The following is a 19,980-nucleotide window of genomic DNA, read 5'->3' as shown; positions in this document are numbered from 1 at the left end:
ACCTCACTTGTAGATGGAGGTCTATATTGCACAATGTTCATACATATAAAGCCAAGAGGCACCTCACTTGTAGATGGAGGTCTATATTGCACAAAGTTCATACCTATAAAGCCAAGAGGCAGATCACTTGTAGATGGGGGTCTATATTGCACAAAGTTCATACCTATAAAGCCAAGAGGCAGCTCACTTGTAGATGGGGGTCTATATTGCACAATGTTCATACCTATAAAGCCAAGAGGCACCTCACTTGTAGATGGAGGTCTATATTGCACAAAGTTCATACCTATAAAGCCAAGAGGCAGCTCACTTGTAGATGGGGGTCTATATTGCACAAAGTTCATACCTATAAAGCCAAGAGGCACCTCACTTGTAGATGGGGGTCTATATTGCACAATGTTCATACCTATAAAGCCAAGAGGCACCTCACTTGTAGATGGAGGTCTATATTGCGCAATGTTCATACCTATAAAGCCAAGAGGCAGCTCACTTGTAGATGGGGGTCTATATTGCACAATGTTCATACCTATAAAGCCAAGAGGCACCTCACTTGTAGATGGAGGTCTATATTGCACAAAGTTCATACCTATAAAGCCAAGAGGCAGCTCACTTGTAGATGGGGGTCTATATTGCACAAAGTTCATACCTATAAAACCAAGAGGCAGCTCACTTGTGGATGGAGGTCTATATTGCACAAAATTCATACCTATAAAGCCAAGAGGCACCTCACTTGTAGATGGAGGTCTATATTGCACAAAGTTCATACCTATAAAGCCAAGAGGCACCTCACTTGTAGATGGAGGTCTATATTGCACAATGTTCATACCTATAAAACCAAGGGGTAGTTCACATGTAGATGGAGGTCTATATTGCACAAAGCTCATACCTATAAAGCCAAGAGGCAGCTCACTTGTAGATGGAGGTCTATATTGCACAATGTTCATACCTGTAAAGCCAAGAGGTAGCTCACTTGTAGATGGAGGTCTATATTGCACAATGTTCATACCTATAAAACCAAGGGGTAGTTCACATGTAGATGGGGGTCTATATTGCACAAAGTTCACACATATAAAGCCAAGAGGCAGCTCACTTGTAGATGGAGGTCTATATTGCACAATGTTCATACCTGTAAAGCCAAGAGGTAGCTCACATGTAGATGGGGGTCTATATTGCACAAAATTCATACCTATAAAGCCAAGAGGCACCTCACTTGTAGATGGAGGTCTATATTGCACAAAGTTCATACCTATAAAGCCAAGAGGCACCTCACTTGTAGATGGAGGTCTATATTGCACAATGTTCATACCTATAAAACCAAGGGGTAGTTCACATGTAGATGGAGGTCTATATTGCACAAAGCTCATACCTATAAAGCCAAGAGGCAGCTCACTTGTAGATGGGGGTCTATATTGCACAAAGTTCACACATATAAAGCCAAGAGGCAGCTCACTTGTAGATGGAGGTCTATATTGCACAATGTTCATACCTGTAAAGCCAAGAGGTAGCTCACTTGTAGATGGAGGTCTATATTGCACAATGTTCATACCTATAAAACCAAGGGGTAGTTCACATGTAGATGGGGGTCTATATTGCACAAAGTTCACACATATAAAGCCAAGAGGCAGCTCACTTGTAGATGGAGGTCTATATTGCACAATGTTCATACCTGTAAAGCCAAGAGGTAGCTCACATGTAGATGGGGGTCTATATTGCACAAAGTTCATACCTATAAAGCCAAGAGGCAGCTCACTTGTAGATGGAGGTCTATATTATACAAAGTTAATACATATAAAGCCAAGAGGCAGCTCACTTGCGGATGAAGTTCGTACTTATAAAGCCAATAAATGGTAGCTCACACTTGCAAGTGGAGCCCTTAACTGTACTTAAGTCGAATTTACACAAACAATAGGACAGCTCACGCATATTTCAATGGCGAACAGGCAACGAAAGAAACGCGAAACAGCCTTGACTACTGAACAACGTTGTGCAAAAAAGATTATCAGTTTTGTTTTCTGTTCTTGCAAGAGCTTTGACGTTGATGGGATTTTTGACGTGAAAGTCGCTGCATACTTTATCTTTCGGGGACGCTTGACAGGTGCTTGTTATAGTTGCCGCAAACATCCAGTTCTTGGCAAAGTAAACACATGTTAACAGCATGAGCATACTTATCATGGCGCTCTACACCATTATTACAGCTTGAGAAAAGTTGTGAAAAATCGATTGGTCGTTGAAATGTTATCATTGCAACATGATACATACTTGTATCGCATCTATTTCTTGTGGCGAGTATGGCAACACCAGCTGAACTTGATATTGGTTATTTCTGTAAGGATGGAAATAGAGAATTATGGACGTCACTTTTAAAAGTGTTGCAGTCATATCTTGGCGTGTCAGTGTTATGAGTCATTCCCATAGTGACGCAGATCCTAGGCTTTCAGAAACTTAGAGGAACCCGCCAGCAATACATGATATGGTGCTAAAAGACCAAGGTCAATAACAGGGACTTGATTAGGACAATTTTAATGGAATGACTGGTATTAGAAGTGTGGTTTGTGTATCGTTGATTGGATTTCTTCCTGGTTGTTTGCTTCATTTGGAAACTAATGATGTATGAGTGAGTATTGTTTAACGACAGTCTTAGCAATATTTCAACAACATCACGGCGGACAACAAACTTCAGATATTGCACCAACTATCATATTGATGTTTAAAATAGTTGGTGATGACAATGATGGGTTTGCTTAAACATCAACAGAGAATAGATAGGCCAGGAGGGTAGATGAACCTGCTGAATGTCTATCTGAGTGCGTGATGTTGTCATTGGTAGATTGCACAAACTGAATAAGAGGAAACAGAATTGGAATAAATCCATTCTGTCCCAGCCAGCTGTCACCCAAAGTCAGGCTGCCCTACATGAAAGCTTGTAGTTGTTCTTACTGACAAGGCTTCAAAAACCATAACCATTATATGTAAGCATCACTACATTTATAGTTTGATCAAAGAAACTGATCAAATAACGTCACATATGAGGCCAGTATTTTAAAATCTGCCAAAAATAAGCATAAGTACTATCAACTTTTGGCTGGACTCTAAAACCTGAAAACATGCACGTTCCTCCAGGTACTGGATTCCCAAGCTACAAAGAGTGATATATTACTGGGCCCAACAAATCTACAACCAAATCAAACCCTGTTTCAAAGATTAACCCTTTTTTTAAATACAATAAAGGAAGAACGTTTCTATTTTAACAAAGTATTGAGCAAATATGAAAACAGGGGATCATCTGTTTATATTTTGTTCTGGGGTGATGACGCGAAGATTTCAAAGTGCGGCATACGACTCTTGCTCAAAAGTTATTTATTCGGGGTCACAAAATTCACGGCCTTAGTAAAGTTTTCAAACCTTTTAATGCTAGGCATGTGGGGAGCATTTCCAAAATTGTCGCATCAGTGACAAAGATAATGTCTGATACAGCTCCCTATTTAGATTTGTACCATATGATCCATCGGTGGGGTAGGACACGCCCACCTTTTCGCGAACACTTTTTGGTGTCAACATTATTATATATTGATTTATAAACACATGCTTGTGCTATAGATAGAATCGTACAATTGACTCTGCTTTTAGCAGATATTTCTCATGATTATGGAAAGGGTTTTGTCGCTTTTATTTGACATAGTCGGAACTGTACAACGAACAATTATGAAACATGTGTGGGACAAAGGCAGTTGTGCAGTTAATGAGAATTTATGGAAAGGTAAATTTACCTTATATGTATTATTATACAGCTGAAAGTATGTACTTGATAAATATGTATTTGGTTAACAAAATAGTATTCCCCTCTCGTGTGATTTAATGGACATGATAATTATGTTCCTGGGTGCCGTTGTACAAAACAACCTTAGCGCTAAGGTTACCTTATCTCATTAAGTTTTAACCCTAGGCCTTTACTAAGATTGAACCCCTGTTGCATGAAACTACCTTACGCTAAGGTAGCCTTAGTTAAGGTGAAATTTTTAAGGTTGGTCAGACCCAACCTTAGCCACGGTAAGGTTGATACTTCATTGAATTTCAACATGGCTACTTTCGTGTTGATGTGTCAGGAAACTGAGAGAAGTTTGAGGAAACAGAGTGTTTTCCGACATCGCACCATGCAGCTTGAGACACTGACAGACTTGGACCTGATATCGCGTTATCGACTCACTCGCGAAGCCATTTTCTGTCTCGTAGACAAAGTTCGTCCTTTGGTCGAAAGACCAACACGGCGTTCGTACGCTATGACAGTGGAATCTCAAGTTTTGTTTACCCTGAGATATTTAGGAAAAGGGGTATTTCTTTCTGAAATTGGAGATTTCCATGGTTTGGATAAATCAAGTGTGTCGAGAGGTTTTCATTCGGTAAATGCAATATGCAGGGTCTTTGACAATATTATTTTTCCCTGGAGTCAAGTTAAGGTTGCCGCTAAGTGTCCTGTCCATGTTAAGGTTGTCCTAAGGGAGTTTTGTGCAACGGGCGTAACCTTTTGATAAGGTTACCTTAAGATTAACCTTACTAACTAAGTTCAACCTTAGTAAAGGTTGTTTTGTACAACGGCACCCAGGACCATTTCAGCTTACAGGAGGCACATGAATGCAAATCGTCATTGAACTCGTTAAAACATCACTTGTAAATCAAAGAAACATGTCTTATTATCTTTCTAAATATTGTACAGGAAAATCAATAGCACCTTTCCTTGTAGTCATGAGTTGACAATCACATAAGCAATCTAACATTTCTATTACTTGATCTTTCCCTCTATGGGAAGATAGCAATGGTTTCATTGATGGCGTGATGGTGAATTATCCCATACATTATTCATACAATCAACGAATCTTTCTCGGGGTTCATAAAACCTGCTGACCCAGTCAAGTTACAGCCAACAACTTGATAACTTTGACGCTGCTTAAATTGGATGGCAATCGCATTTGCTACAACGGGAATGCGGTCAAAAGCGTTGAATTTGAATCATGTCTGGCAGAGTCAGGTCCTTCCTTTATGTTCGGGTAAAAAATGTAAAAAAAGCCCGAATGAAAACATGTCTAGCACTGTCGTTAATTTGTAAAGGGTGCGATATGAATGTTTTGTTTGTTTGTTGTTTAACGCCGCACACAGCAAATATTACAGCTATATGACGGCAGTCTGTAATCAAGTCAGGACCAGACAGTCCAGCGATTAACATCATGAGCATTGATTTACGCGATTGGGATACGAAGACATGCATCAACCAAGTCAGCGAGCATGACCACCCTATCCCGTTAGTCGCCTCTTGGCAAAGATGGGTTACAGAAAACCACTTCTAATCCGGATTTTCGCGGATTGTGATTTCAGGTAAATATTACTTACCTGGATAATGGTACACACTAAAATATAATTATTTGAGGATTAAAAGACCTGTATGTGTATTTCTGCGTTTATAATGTATTGTTTTATATCTGTTATATTGTAGACTTTCAGGGATTTTGACGTATGTTACCGTACTGAATACAATATTGTCCATTTGAAGAGCACAGTAGCTTATGTTGTCTGTGAGGGGCCTGATGCAGTTTTACCACACCCGTTGCAGCATTGAGGCAATTTGAGGACGGGTTGTACAAAACGTTACACCATGATCTCGGCGGTCTGTAAATAGTGAGTGAGTGAATTAGGTTTTACGCCGCTTTTAGTAATATTCCACCAATATCACGGCGGGGACACCAGAAATGGGTTTCACACGTTATACCCAGGTCGGGAATCGAACCCGGGTCCTCGGCGTGACGAGCGAACTCTTAACCACTAGGCTACCCGAACGCCCCGGTGTGTAAATAATCTGGGCCGGACAAACCAGCTGTTGATACTCTGGACAACGTTCCACGCAGGCGAGGTACAAACAAAAAGCGACGAAAGCCCTTTCCATAGTCATAAGAAATCTCTTCTGAAAGCAGAGGTCATTCTACGATTCCGACTATATCATGAGCTTGTGTTTATGAATCAATGAGAATGAGTGATGATACTAGGTGTTCGTGTATCCTGCCGTAACAAACACATGCAAAGCAAAGTCAATTGTCAGCCTGGAAAAACACGGAACACAATATTTTTATGGTACAAGTCAAAATAAGGAATTGCATCGTACAATTTGTTTGTCACTGCTCCGTCCAATTGGAACACCCAAACAGCTTTGTTCTGAGTCACAGCCCCTAATCACCCTATCAGTTTTAATGGCCTTTTTGGGACAAATAATAAAGAGCTGAGGACATATTTTATAATAATACCAATCTCTTCTGAATTGTTATATCGTACTGGAATTAATAAATTCTGAATTTGCATGAACATCTTACAAAACCAACACGTCCTGTTCTAAATAATGGAAAATGAAATATTACGGCACAACAAAAACTGTACAGAAATGAAAATTGTAAAAAAATTTTGAAAGTATGAAAAAAAATGTTCGTAATTTCTTTTGAAGGTTTCACACCAACATGATCCAAAATGTATGTTTTGCATTCCATTGTTAAACAAACTGTACTTCCGCATAGTACTGCAGTCTCGACTGAAGGTCATGATGAGAGCACGATACCAACAGACCTAAATGCCAAATGGTTCAACCAGTCCTGATTGTAGCTGCTCGTCAGTATGATTAAGATACTGACTCGGTGCTCCCAAAAACCTATCAAATTCATCTCTAGTTTACAACACGTTTGGAGAAAACTAGAAAGATAATGTTTCTCCTATAGTAATGAGGAGAGTGTTTGTTCCGGAATGCACGGAGCCCCCTCGTTCTGGCCCGGATATCACCAACAATAATGTCTACGCAGAATGTCTGGTTCCTCGTCATGATTTGTTTGCTTATCGGGATATAGGTGTTTAAAATCGTGGTGGTATCTACGGCAGATGAAATGGAATGGATGTTTCCGTGTATAGGGCTCATATAATAGCTTGTTCGACTGATGTACTCAATGTGGGATTTCATTAAAGAAACGTAGAATATTTCAATCAAATCCCTAGATGCATCGTAAGTGAGCTAGTGGGTCACTGTTGTTTAACGCCTTTGATACCAGGACCGCTGCTAAATCACGCCTATCTGTGAATAATAGAGTCTGAACTAGGCAAACCGCTGACTGAAAGCATGAACGAAGATCCACGACATGTCGCGCCGTCAATTGAACAACCGAGTCAAGCACCAGGTACTGGGGACCTATTCTGATCTGGGATCCCCACAGAGAGACAAGCTCGAGGTACTGGGGACCTATTCTGATCCGGGACCCCCACAGAGACAAACGTGAGTTACTGGGGATCTATTAGGATCCGGGATCCCCACAAGAGAGACAAGCACGAGGTACTGGGGACCTATTAGGATCCGGGATCCCCACAGGGAGACAAGCACCAGGTACTGGGGACCTCTTAGGATCCGGGATCCCATCAGAGAGACAAGCACGAGGTACTGGGGACCTATTAGGATCCGGGACCCCCACAGAGAGACATGCATGAGGTACTGGGGACCTATTAGGATCCGGGATCCCCACAGAGAGACAAGCACGAGGTACTGGGGACCTATTAGGATCCGGAATTCCCACAGAGAGACACGCATTACTCGGTCTATTCTCATCCGGACGCACACACACGCACGCACGCACGCACGCACGCGCACACAGGCACACACACGCACACACACATGCATGGCGGGGTAATGCACTTTCAAATGTCATACGCGAGTCAATCATAAAAAACTTCTTGGAACTAACATAACTCCTTATTCAGGGAAAGAAGACAAACAATGAACCCCATGCGTCACAGTTTTATATATAAAAAACGATGAACCTAGTCCAGACCCGTGAATCCGGAAAGTCGTCTCACAGAAGCATACTGCTTAAATATACTGTTCACACATAATCATCATTCCGAACACATGCTTCAGAAGGAGGTTAATCCTGTGATTTAACTGGGGACGTTTTCATCAGGACTAGTGGGGTTTAACAGTATACAACATTACATGAAACGTCAACGCCAGAGAATAAAAAGTCTCAATTATCGAACGAAACAGATTTCACTGGGCGTAAAAGGCAAAATAGAGGTAAAAAATATATGAATGGATCACTGAAAAACCAGAATGGACACCAGATGTTTGCATGGTAAACATGTCCTGTCCTACCGGTAACAGTCGCCACTCACACAATTCGCCTAAAAATAGTAAGACAGTATTGGAAAATAAGTTCTTTTTAAGTCCACATAATATATTTTTTTTAAAAACCAATACTTATGGAATTAAATCTTAAACAATGGAGGGAAGCCACCAACGTGGATACTTTAATGTGGTGTTCTGTAGCTGCTAAAATATTTATGTGTATAGATCACTAATTCATGTTTACACAGTTAAGTGCATTTAAGCTCGAGTGAACATTTCTAGGTCAAGTGTTCATTATATAACAAATATATTGCTTGGATAATAAACACATGTTGGTAGTTGTTAAAACAAAAAAACGCAAATATGACGCCTAAATCTCAAACTGTGGAAACACATGTTTGTAATTAAACACACTGATGAATAGCATTGTCATCAGTGCGCATATACTTGTCAATCACGTTGAAAGAAACAGTGGTTGTCCGACTGTTTACAGCGCCATCTGGCGGCTGGTCAATCAATCGAAGGGGGGTCACTCTGTTACTGAATGGTGATTACGGAATAATACGTCATTACCACAGAGTCATTCAAAAAGTGTCACCTTCGCTTGTGGTGGCGAGCATTTCCATACAATGAACACAATATACGTCATGACACGTTACCTGCAGCACCTGTCATACCTACTACGGTTATTGTTTAACTTAGATGCAAGCAGGTTACTCTGTACTTCGGAATCCTTATTTGGACCCGTGACGCCCCGGGGTAAAATAGGTCTTCAGCAACCCATGCTTGTCGTAAAAGGCAACTATGCTTGTCGTAAGAGGCGACTAACGGGATCGGGTGGTCAGGCTCGCTGACTTGGTTGATGCATGTCATCGTATCACAATTGCGTGGATCGATGCTCATGAGATTAATTACTGGATTGTCTGGTCCAGACAAGATTGTTTACAAACCGCCGTCATATAGCTTGAATATTGCTGAGTGCGTTAAACAACAAACAAACAAACAAACAAACAAACAAACAAACAAACAAACAAACATCCTTATTTGGTTTCACTACCTGTATATATAAATCACTACTCTATTTGTAACCTTCATCCTATGAAGGGGCAAGATCTAGGCTATTAACGTTTAATTAAGTTATGAATTTGTATAGAGCGCTTGAAATCTATAACTGCCTTAAAAGCGCTCAGACCATGATGTATCATATTTATTACCCCAGTCAATGGAGCAATGCGCACTCGATTCCTGCTCTCGGCTTCCTTGGGAAAATACAAGGTTTTTTAACAAGAGGTGCCTGTTAGGAAGTGGTGTAAATATAGGCACTAGTGGGTAAACGGTAACATCCCATGGGGACCAATTCATTGCTGGAGAACAGAGGCATATTTCAAACAAAGTTACTTGAAGGAGATACCATATATGCTACATGTGGTTCCGTGTGGGGGTTACCCATCCAACTCCTCTCCGCCCCCAACACACACAGGACACACGGACTCGTGCCAGCACCAATTCACTCACTCACTCGCGTGTACATACAATACCGAAGCTGGAAAGCAATCATTGTATGCCTGTGAATCTGATCTTACCAACGTCCTAACGTCCAAGTGTACAGTAGCCTCAGAAGATGTGCAATATTTTTTTTGACGGGTGCCACCGGTGGGGCAGGATACGCTCACCTTTTCGCGAACACCTACTAATATTATCACTATTTGATAAGTGATTCATGAACACATGCTCATGATAAAGTCTGAATCGTGCAATGGACCTTACTTTTGACAGCGAATCCTTATGATTATGGGAAGGGTTTTGTCGTTTTGTTATTTACACCACTTCCTACGAATGGATCTCGTTATATTTAATTTTAGACAAAAACATCAAACTCGGACAAATAGTAAATTATATATTGTAATGAAGGCATGAACACACACTGCGGTACAGAGATCTATATTTTGAGGGGGCACGGGTGGCCAAGTCGACAAAAGACGCCGCTATTCGCTGTGCAGAGTTGCATCCCTTGGGCACGCCAGAAACCTATGATCGTGGGATCGAATCCCGGTTCACCGCGATTACGTATCACGACTATACTCGTGCTTGTGGGTTTCACCAAAGTGTTAAACGTCTGAGATATGAATCACTTCGCTTTCTCCCACACTGAGCTGACACAGCGTGATATAACTGGAATACTGTTCAGAGCGGCGTTAAATCCCACTCACTCACTCACTCACTCTGTATGTTGAACGGCATGGTACCCATAGATAGTTTCTTAATGTCAGGATAACATGAAGAGTGTACATGCAAACGGTATGGAATAATACATCATTATATGTCTTCTGTGGACAAACCAGAAAAAACCTCACTCTTCCACTTGTGTGAGTGAGTGAGTTGGGTTTAACGCCGCTTTCAACATTATTCCAGTTATTTCACGGCGTGTCAGCTTAATGTGGGAGGAAAGCCCGAAGTGATGCAGGTCTCAGACGTTTACAACTTCGGTGAAACCCATGAGCACGGGTATGGTGCTGACAAACCTAGAAATCTAATCGGGGCGAACCGGGATTCGAACCCACAATCATAGGTTTCTGGCGTGCCCAAGGGACGCAACTCTGCACAGCGAATCGCGGCGCCTTAGACGACTGGGCCTTTCGTGCCCCCCTCTTCCACTTGAAAAAGAGAGACTATGTGTCATACAAAAACCGTGTATACTGTCATCAATAATGAATGTCTGAACCCTATGACTCTAATATGGACGGGATATAGAGAATCTCACCCGAGTGTCTTTTGATATGAAATATATCAACACGAGTTGATAAAAGTGGCTCGCCGAGGATTTTCCCACTTTTATCAACGAGTGTTGATATATTTCATATCAAAAGACACGAGGGTGAGATTTTATTTATCATCCAACATCATACTTCCAACTTTTTCAGTTTGTAGACAGTAATAAGCAGTGTCTTAATTGTGAAAAGTACTGCTTACAGCTTCAGTAGCAGAGCCATTAGTGACGTCATATGATTGTGACGTCATGGTAACCAATGACGTCACAATGTTCTGCAAAGCATTGTGATGCAATTTCATTGCAGCGATATCTACAGTGGGAGCCAGTTTTGGATGATAAATGTACAGCACATCAAGCTGCACATTCTTCAAGCCGACACGAAGATTCTAATGTTATTGGTCGGTTTTAAAAAAATAAAGTTCTAAAAACATGGAACTTTCCACTAGTTGTATGAACCCCATGTATATTTAAATATATAACATAACATATTGGTATATGGGTCGTTGGCCTCGGATACTGAAATACGAATGTCTGTCTGCCTGTTTCAAGCATAGTTTGTCCCGTGAGTGGATTCCGTAGATTCTGTGGATTCAGGACATGTTCGTTCCTAGGATGGTGATCGGATGGTCTTGATATCTGAACTGACTGATGTGCGTCATCGTAGTGCACACTGCGCAATGTCACAGTAAGTGACAGAGCGAAGTGGGAATTTTCAAGTGTATTCTTGCTTTCCTCCATCCCTTTGTAGCAAGTAATCCGATGGATAATTATATAATTGGATCATGCTACCTGAGACAATGCTACACGTAATAGTTGTAGGAGGTTATTTTTATGTCGTTATTAACGCCAACTGGGGTATAAATATAATTGAATCCATATTATTTATGGACACCAATTAAAAAGTTATGGACACCAATAATTATTAGAAGTGTGATTTGTGTCAACGCCCCTTTATCAACATGAAGAAGGTACACGTTGTAAGGCTTTAAACTTTCAGCAATATTTCAATGTGGGATTTATATACAGTAAACTACGGTTATAACGAACTCAAAGGGACTACTAATTTTAGTTCGTTATAACCGTAGTTCGTTATAAGTACATATACAGCATGACTACAGCAAGTAGTCGAGACCAAAAGGTAAGTTCGTTATGTCCGTCAGTTCGTTATAAGCGTGTTCGTTAAATCCGTAGTTTACTGTAATATGCATTTTGGGCTTTAAAACAAGGGCTTCCTCAAAAACATTAGGCTGTCGCGCCAACCTACAATGATAGAAACAACTTGGGGGAAGACGAAACGCGAACAAGGGGAATGAGTTTGTGTATGTTGATTGTGAGACTCAGTCTGGCGGGATACCACTACCAAGGTTACTGAAACGGTGTTTTTCTAAAAATATGTCGACAATAATTGAGGAACATATCACACATGTTGTCACACATCATCAGTGAGTGAGTGAGTGAGTGAGTGAATATGGTTTTACGCCGCTTTTAGCAATATTCCAGCAATATCACGGCGGGGGACACCAAAAATGGGCTTCACACATTGTACCCATGTCGGGGATCGAACCCGGGTCTTCGGCGTGACGAGCGAACGCTTTAACCACTAGGCTACCCGACCGCCCCACACATCACCAGCAAAGCATCACTCCCTCAACTGTGGCGGGTATTATATATCACAACCATGCCAGCCTGTCTTTGCGTACACCTGGTGCCATTATTGATTTTCAGTGTTTCATTCATGTACTTGCCATCACTATTTTGCCTTTTATGCCCAATGAAACTTGTTCCGTGGGATGCTCGAATCTGGCTAATCTCTGGTGCTGACGTCTTATACTTATTTACCTTTACTGCCTAACTCATTACAGCATGTTTATATGCCGGAAACTGTAAGATCATTGGTGAGTTCCTTCATCTATTTTCCAACAAGCAGAACAAAACCTTCATGTATGTACCAATCCTTACTTTCATTGAATTATACCCGACTACGGTTCGTTTCAAACATCCTGTTCCATTAGGAAGTCTCCTCCCGACCAGCTCTATACAGCAAGAAAATCCGATACCAACAGTGTACATAAACTGAACTACCCCGAGAATATTACAACGACAGATCATGTGGCGCTTTGTCCTCCAACAATACATTTGTCCCGTGTGTCTTCATCCATCAGACACCAGGACGCGGAACGACAGGTAGACGTCAATAACACAAGCAACAATGTTTGTTTCACATCTTTTACATATGGAAGGGAACAGGAACTAACCCCATCCCCTGCCCCACCCCCGCCCTCACACGTAGGCGTAGGCAGTGCCTGTGTCATGGATCGTCAGTTTCACGGCCAGATCGATTTGCAATTTCCCTGATTTGTCCTTGGATCACATCAAATCACTGAAACATTGACAATGGAGACGTGATAGTTCGGATTAACAGGTTGCTCGTACGAACAATCCACACCCAATGGTTGGTCGCCTGTTATAACCGATAAATAGACCCGTGAAGATCCGGGAAAGAATAGGTCTTCAGCAACCCATGCTTGCCGTAAAAGGCGACCATGCTTGTCGTAAAGGCGACTAACGGGATCGGGTGGTCAGGCTTGCTGACTTGGTTGATGCATGTCATCATCTCCCAATTGCGTGGATCAATAATCATGATGTAAATCACTAGATTGTCTGGTACAGTCTCGATTATTTACAGACCGCTGTCATATAGCTGCAATATTGCTCAGTGCGGCGTAAAACAACAAACCAAAACCAAAACAGATAAATTGAAAACTGTTTTGAAGCTATTCATATGAGTACTTACTGTCTGGGGTACACAGTCTTGCTATTCGTTTATTATGAATTAACGTACATGTTTATCATATGAATGAATCTATTACCAATAGATTAACTATGGATGACACTATACATGACAATGTAATATGTTATTATCATCATGAAAACATAAATCAAATACATAATAAAGTTATGATTGAATAATGATATATCAAATGGTTGCTTACCATCATCAGAAAGATAACAATAACCAAATACAGAAATCTAGGAGGGACAATAATAGAAAACATGAAGTAATAAAAATCAAATATAATAATCATAATATAGTCCATTGTACAATTCCGACTGTATCATAAGCATGTGTTCATAAATCCATATCAGTTAGTAATGATACTAGGTAAACAAACCCACACACCCAAAAACAAAACACACATTAAGGCAAGTCAAGCGTTTACTTGAACAAACATAAGAACAAAAGGTACAAGTCAAAAAAGCAAATTACCTTAAACAAACAAGCAAACAAAAAACAAAAATGAACTGAAACATTGTTCCCCTGAAGTTATGAAATAGAGATTTCCATGCATTCGGAACACACCCGGGAATAGGAAAACCAACCTCGGATATTTCATATTACCTTCCATTTTGGAAAACAAGTACTGCTTTAGTTCTGCAAATAACTACGAATCAATATCAAATATGTCATTTATCGTAATGAAATATTACCAATAGTAGCATGGAAAAAGGTAAAAATATTTTCAGTAATTCTTACTGAGAATCGTTCTTGCTTCACGTTGATCGACTAGTTCATGAATGTTGTAACATTGTTTTCATTGTTTGCGAAGAGGCCTATAGCAACGTGACACCATATGAAAGCATTGGAGATGACGTCATCTATTGTTCATGACGTCGGAAACGATGTTTATGTAAAGTCGTTTCAAAATAGGCCAACGGGGCTGATGTCGCCGCATGAGATCGGAAAACCCATAGGTTTCTACAATTTCTCAGAAATTAAAACTATGGGCAATATTAAGTGTAACCAACTCGCAAAACGGATTAATTGTCCCTCGTGAGTTCGTGAGCACCTGAATTCACTCGGGACAGCTAATGCGTATCTCCTCGCAGCCCGTGGGTTATTCCCTAAATAATTGTTTCGTAAATTAAACATGAAGTTACGTGAATATCCGTCCATTGTCATGAGATCAGTTATACGTAGACATTGATCAGGGAGCCTCTGCAATACACAGAGCAACACTCATTGATTTCGCGAACACCTGGTGTCACACTGATTTTCAGAGATCCATTCATATAATGTTCACACCTGTCTTGCTTTAACGCCCCACGGACTTATTATTCTAGGACGTTGACGTTCTATTTTTCATGTTTAACGAAATACACGTAATAAGTACTCCGCAATCTTTATAGAACGTAAATATGTAACCTCGAATGGCAGACAATTAGTTGTGAAAAAATATTGTTTATTTCAGAGCATATGGTAATACCTGTGAAAAACACTCCTTTATTGAAATTATGTATCTCGAGTATCACCTAACAACCGTCATAAACCCATGACCGTTACTAACAACAAAGAGTATTAATAATACAGCTATCAACATTGTCGTTATTATCTCATGGTTCGCTAATTACGATCCCATCGGATGAACCGGAGACACGACATGCGCTGTAATGTTATCACATAGGCGAGTCACGAAATCTGATAATTTGTCCCGATAAGCCAATTACGTCACATAGATGGAAATTTCTAAACGGTTGCCATGGCGATTCAAACAAAATGGCGGTGAAGGCGACTTTAGTTAGTCACAACAGTAGCATGTAATGAGAGGCTATTGATCTAAGAGACAGTGTAGCGAAGAAATGGATCACGGACAATAGTTGTCAATACCACGTGTTAGAGCGATGTCTATAGGTATAGACGGATACACAGAGTAATTCATTTCATGAGTGTTAAATGGATTCCATGCCTCAGAACTAACTATACCAATTCATGCGTCGTGATTGGGATAGCGTATGGCACGAACTAGAATATATTTAGTGCACGAAATTTACAAAGGATGCTAAAGCCTTGTTTAAGTGCATTAGGTGGAAGGTTTAGTTGTTAATGAATGTCGATTAAGTTGCCAGGTGAACAGGATTTATTAGACAGACCTAAATACACATTTATATTCAGATATCTGATGAAACTTTAAGCTGACTTTAATTGAAATAATCACTTTTCCATACAAACAACCTTCTGGGATAGCCCTAGCAATCAGAATAATCTCTCGGGCAAAAAAAGAGTATACACCCATGTTTGATGGTGGCCAATGATGAAACAAATAAAAAATGGTTATTCGATGGTGATGCATTCGATACCGGTACCACAGTTGTGTTTTGTATTCTGCAGTACTCAGGCGACTATTTTCACCACAGCAACGTTTGATAACGTTTGTTATTTTTTGGTTAAATCCAATTTTCAAGTGTATAGTTTATTTTGCCCAGGAGTTTAATTCTTTGAATGTTAAGTTACATTTTTGACGTATTGCCCTATTATTTCCAACGCGACCATTGGGTTTAATAATGTATCTGTTTATAAATGTATTGATGAAATTGCGTTCATGAATGTGTTGCTTCAAAGGTTGTTTGTAATGAATGGTACCACCATACTTAAGGGACCATACCAACATGGAAGAGTCAAACCAACATACAGATAAGCACTGGACTTACAGATATGTGTGACAGTTATTTATGTTGACCAGCTGGTGGTCAGAAATATGAATCACATGACACAGAATGCCTACAGTCCATAAATACACATATAACGTCAACGCCAGAGAATAACCAGTCTCGATTATCTACCGAAACAGATTCCATAGAGCGTAAAAGGCAAACATAGTGTTGAAAATGATATGAATGGATCACTGAAAATCAGTGAAGACACCAGGTGTTCGCAAAAAAGGTAATCATGCCCTATCCTACAGGTAGCACCAGCCCCAATTAGCATAAAAAAGTAATTGTATAAATTTGATATATTGTCTTTATTTTCATTTTCTGTTCTCGTAATATCGAAGCCACCGAGATACTTGTAGTCAAAACATAACCTTTTTGATACAGTTTTTTTTAAAGACAATTTAGGAGAAACATTTAGCATAAAACACAAGTGGCTGAACTCATTGAGGGGGCCTTAACTGTACATATAAGGAGTGAGTGAGTATGGTTTTACGCCTCTTTTAGCAATATTACAGCAATATCACGTCGGGGGACACCAGAAATGGGCTTCACACATTGTACCCATGTCGGGAATCGAACCCGGGTCTTCGGCGTGACGAGCGAACGCTTTAACCACTAGGCTACCCGACCGCCCCTCATATAATGGAAACGACACGGTGAGTACACGACTATTTCCGGAATTTATATTCCATTATATTACCTATCTACTCTAGATTTTTCTGTATTTAACACTGCGCTGACACTAATATGTTCATTATGTTGGCAATGAAATAAGGCGAAATATAACACCAACATCCAGTCCCTCTGACGATAGTAATATGTCGAATTTGATTCAGAAACCGATATGCGGAAATTAACTGTTAATTTGGCGACATCACCTGTTGCAGGGCCCAGCCAATACTTTTTCACAACCTCAAATGTCAACACTACATATGACGTCATTAAGGCTACGTCATTTTTGAATGTCATGTCTCCTTGTGCTCTTAACCCATACGAACAGCCACGACTTGGAGTTTATATGAAGTGAGACACGGTATAGCGTAATACATATATAGAAACGTGTGACAGAAAATATCCATGGAGACAGCTGGGGGATGTATTTAACCTACACAGTATTGGGATTGCTTTCTAATCCAGCTACATTGAGATGGAAATGGTTGAAAAAGAGGAGAAACAACGGTTTCCGACATTTTCTGAAAAAAAATCCACGGGGAAAACAAGTGACACCGCACAGCAAATAGCGAATTGTAATGAGTTTGAAGGTAATTTAACTTGTCAAAATCAAAATTGTTGCTGTCTTTTCGAACAACATTATATCGCCTTTCTCATACTTGTATGGAACTGTGAAATACGCAAAACAATATTTTAAAAATATGTGATATTGGTATACAGAGTGTATATATGAAAACAGATGGTTGAGTGTATATCAAATGAGATACGTATCGTATTTTCAGATACTAAAGCTTTTAATACTTTTTGTGGATATTGTAAATAATTCAATGTTTACAGTTAAGATACATGTGTAAACAGTATATGCTATGAACAAACGTCAACGTTGGTGCTATATAAACATGCCAATAGAAACGATGCATCAAAAGCGCCAAGTTACTGTCCATGTTTAGATGGAGAAATAATACATGCTTATGAGTTGCAATGACGTCATTTTGACATCACATCCGGCATCAACATGTTGCAATTTCCCGCCAACAAACAATTGGGAGTCAGTTAAAATAGTTATTTCATCAAGACAGTTTGCATCATAACGGTATTAAGTTGCATGTTTATTTGTTGAGTATCCGCATAGTTATTTGGAAAGTATTCTTCGAAAGCATTTATCTTTATACACCAACAAAGAGGGTGATGGGTTGCGGATTAATGTTAGTGATGCTCTGTTTATTGAAAATATTTATATATTTAAGTATACAATATAATAAGTGATACACGGATATTTGTCAGGTATGTTCATTTGTTGTTCATTATGATGGAGCCTTTGATGTGTGCATTATGCAAATACGGTCTTACGGCGGTTTGCAGTTTCGTAGCAACTTTCAATACCAGTATATTTGATTCGTATAGTTATCAAAGTATCTCCTGATTCAGTGCAAGATTTAGAAACTGTCAATTTCATCATAACGCCTTCTGACAACGTAGAAATTAATAAATGAGCGAACAAGAGAAATAATTCCGTGTTTCTGTTATATTTCAAAAGAACGACCGTTATTTTGTTTAAGCGAATATTAGTCATTTTGTAGTCGATATCTTGCTTGTGCTTTTTGTTATTTTACATAAAACTCATCTTTAAAATGAGGTACATCCCTCATTAATGTTATTAAGTATGGTTGTACGCAGATAAACTTAATAAACAATTGTTGAAATATGAATGAACTGTAATGAAAATGTGCAATTAGATTTGGGTCGTTGTAGCCAGAAATTGCCCTACATTCATATTATTTCTAACAAAAGCTTTTGAATACATGTATGATGTATTTACCAAAGTACGTGTAGGATGTACTTTTCTTCACTTGATTAGCATGAAAATAACTACATTCGATTTCTGCTTATAACCTTTTATCATAAGGACAGTGCATATGCGGGATGGAGCTTGTAGACATAAACATTGATTACATGGAGGAAAACAGAAAATCGTTACTAGGTAACCAAACAACACTGGGTACATGAGCTTGGAGTGAATTTGACCAAAGATTCTGTGACATTAGAAGGAGACTTTTTGCTCGAATGAGCGTTGTCTAGTATGGCCATAGGGCGATAACAGCGCCAATAATCGTCTTGACATTACCAGCCTTGTTGTGGTTAAAGGGAAGTCCCACGAAATGATTGAACGCATGAACATTTCGTTTTATGAACGATATTCAACGATTGGTAACGATTTTTCAGAAACGGAGCTTTAGATTATAACAGGTTGTATCTAAATGTATTAACATAAAGAGCGGCTAGTATTAAGGGTGATAAACACTCCATCATTTTCTTACAAACATAATACATATGTGCTCGAAACGCTTATATAATGCAACAGATTTCACAAGAATCGTTCCTGGGATAAACATTGACAACCTGTTGATTCTCAACATATCTGATACCGTCTTCATTTAAACATTGATTATAAACACATCACTAACCAACAACCCTGTGTGTATACAAGAAAACGTAATACTCTGTATTCAATCTACATATCTTTATAAAAAAACAACATATAAGTTAATATTTACCTTGGTTCGAACACATTCTCCTGGCAAAGTATCCTCTATGTAAATTTCCTAAAGTTTGATTTCAGCATGAAGTTATCCATATAATCCACAATAATCCGATAGAAGTAGAACTCGCATCCGTTATAATATTGAGTTGTCCTGAAGAAACATATTGGCGATATGAATCCCGTCCCGATGTCGTCTGCTATCACCCGCGACTCTATGACCAAACTACGCCTGTGTGCCTCCGCGCTTTCTCTCTCTAATGAGTCCGTCCTTTTCGCTGTATAACCGTGCTCGGATCGATGACATCGTTGGAAGATGGCTCTTGTAAACAAACGTATCTAAGTCGGACTCCAACTGATGGCTAGCGCCACTAT

The 19,980-nt window shown here is 39.7% G+C and overlaps 1 protein-coding gene across 2 annotated transcripts in view; it reads right to left on the bottom strand.

The window, feature by feature from the left end:
* Window positions 1-19,980, bottom strand: part of LOC139449895 (cyclic nucleotide-gated channel alpha-3-like) — a 207,008-nt gene that overhangs the window by 52,574 nt on the left and 134,454 nt on the right. The window contains exon 1 of one of the 2 annotated variants that reach the window (XM_071231485.1): window positions 19,622-19,835. The exons of the other annotated variant lie outside the window; for it this stretch is intronic. The gene's annotated coding sequence lies outside the window, so the exon portion shown is untranslated. Of the gene's footprint in view, window positions 1-19,621; window positions 19,836-19,980 lie in introns of those variants that run through there. 2 annotated transcript variants of the gene reach the window in all.

This window comes from Haliotis cracherodii, unplaced genomic scaffold, assembly GCF_022045235.1.
Source record: "Haliotis cracherodii isolate W230 unplaced genomic scaffold, xgHalCrac1.p SCAF_8, whole genome shotgun sequence".
In the NCBI taxonomy this organism is placed as follows: Eukaryota; Metazoa; Mollusca; class Gastropoda; order Lepetellida; family Haliotidae; genus Haliotis; species Haliotis cracherodii.
The sequence above is the reverse complement of the archived record's forward strand: the minus strand, read 5'-3'. Positions and strand labels throughout refer to the sequence as shown.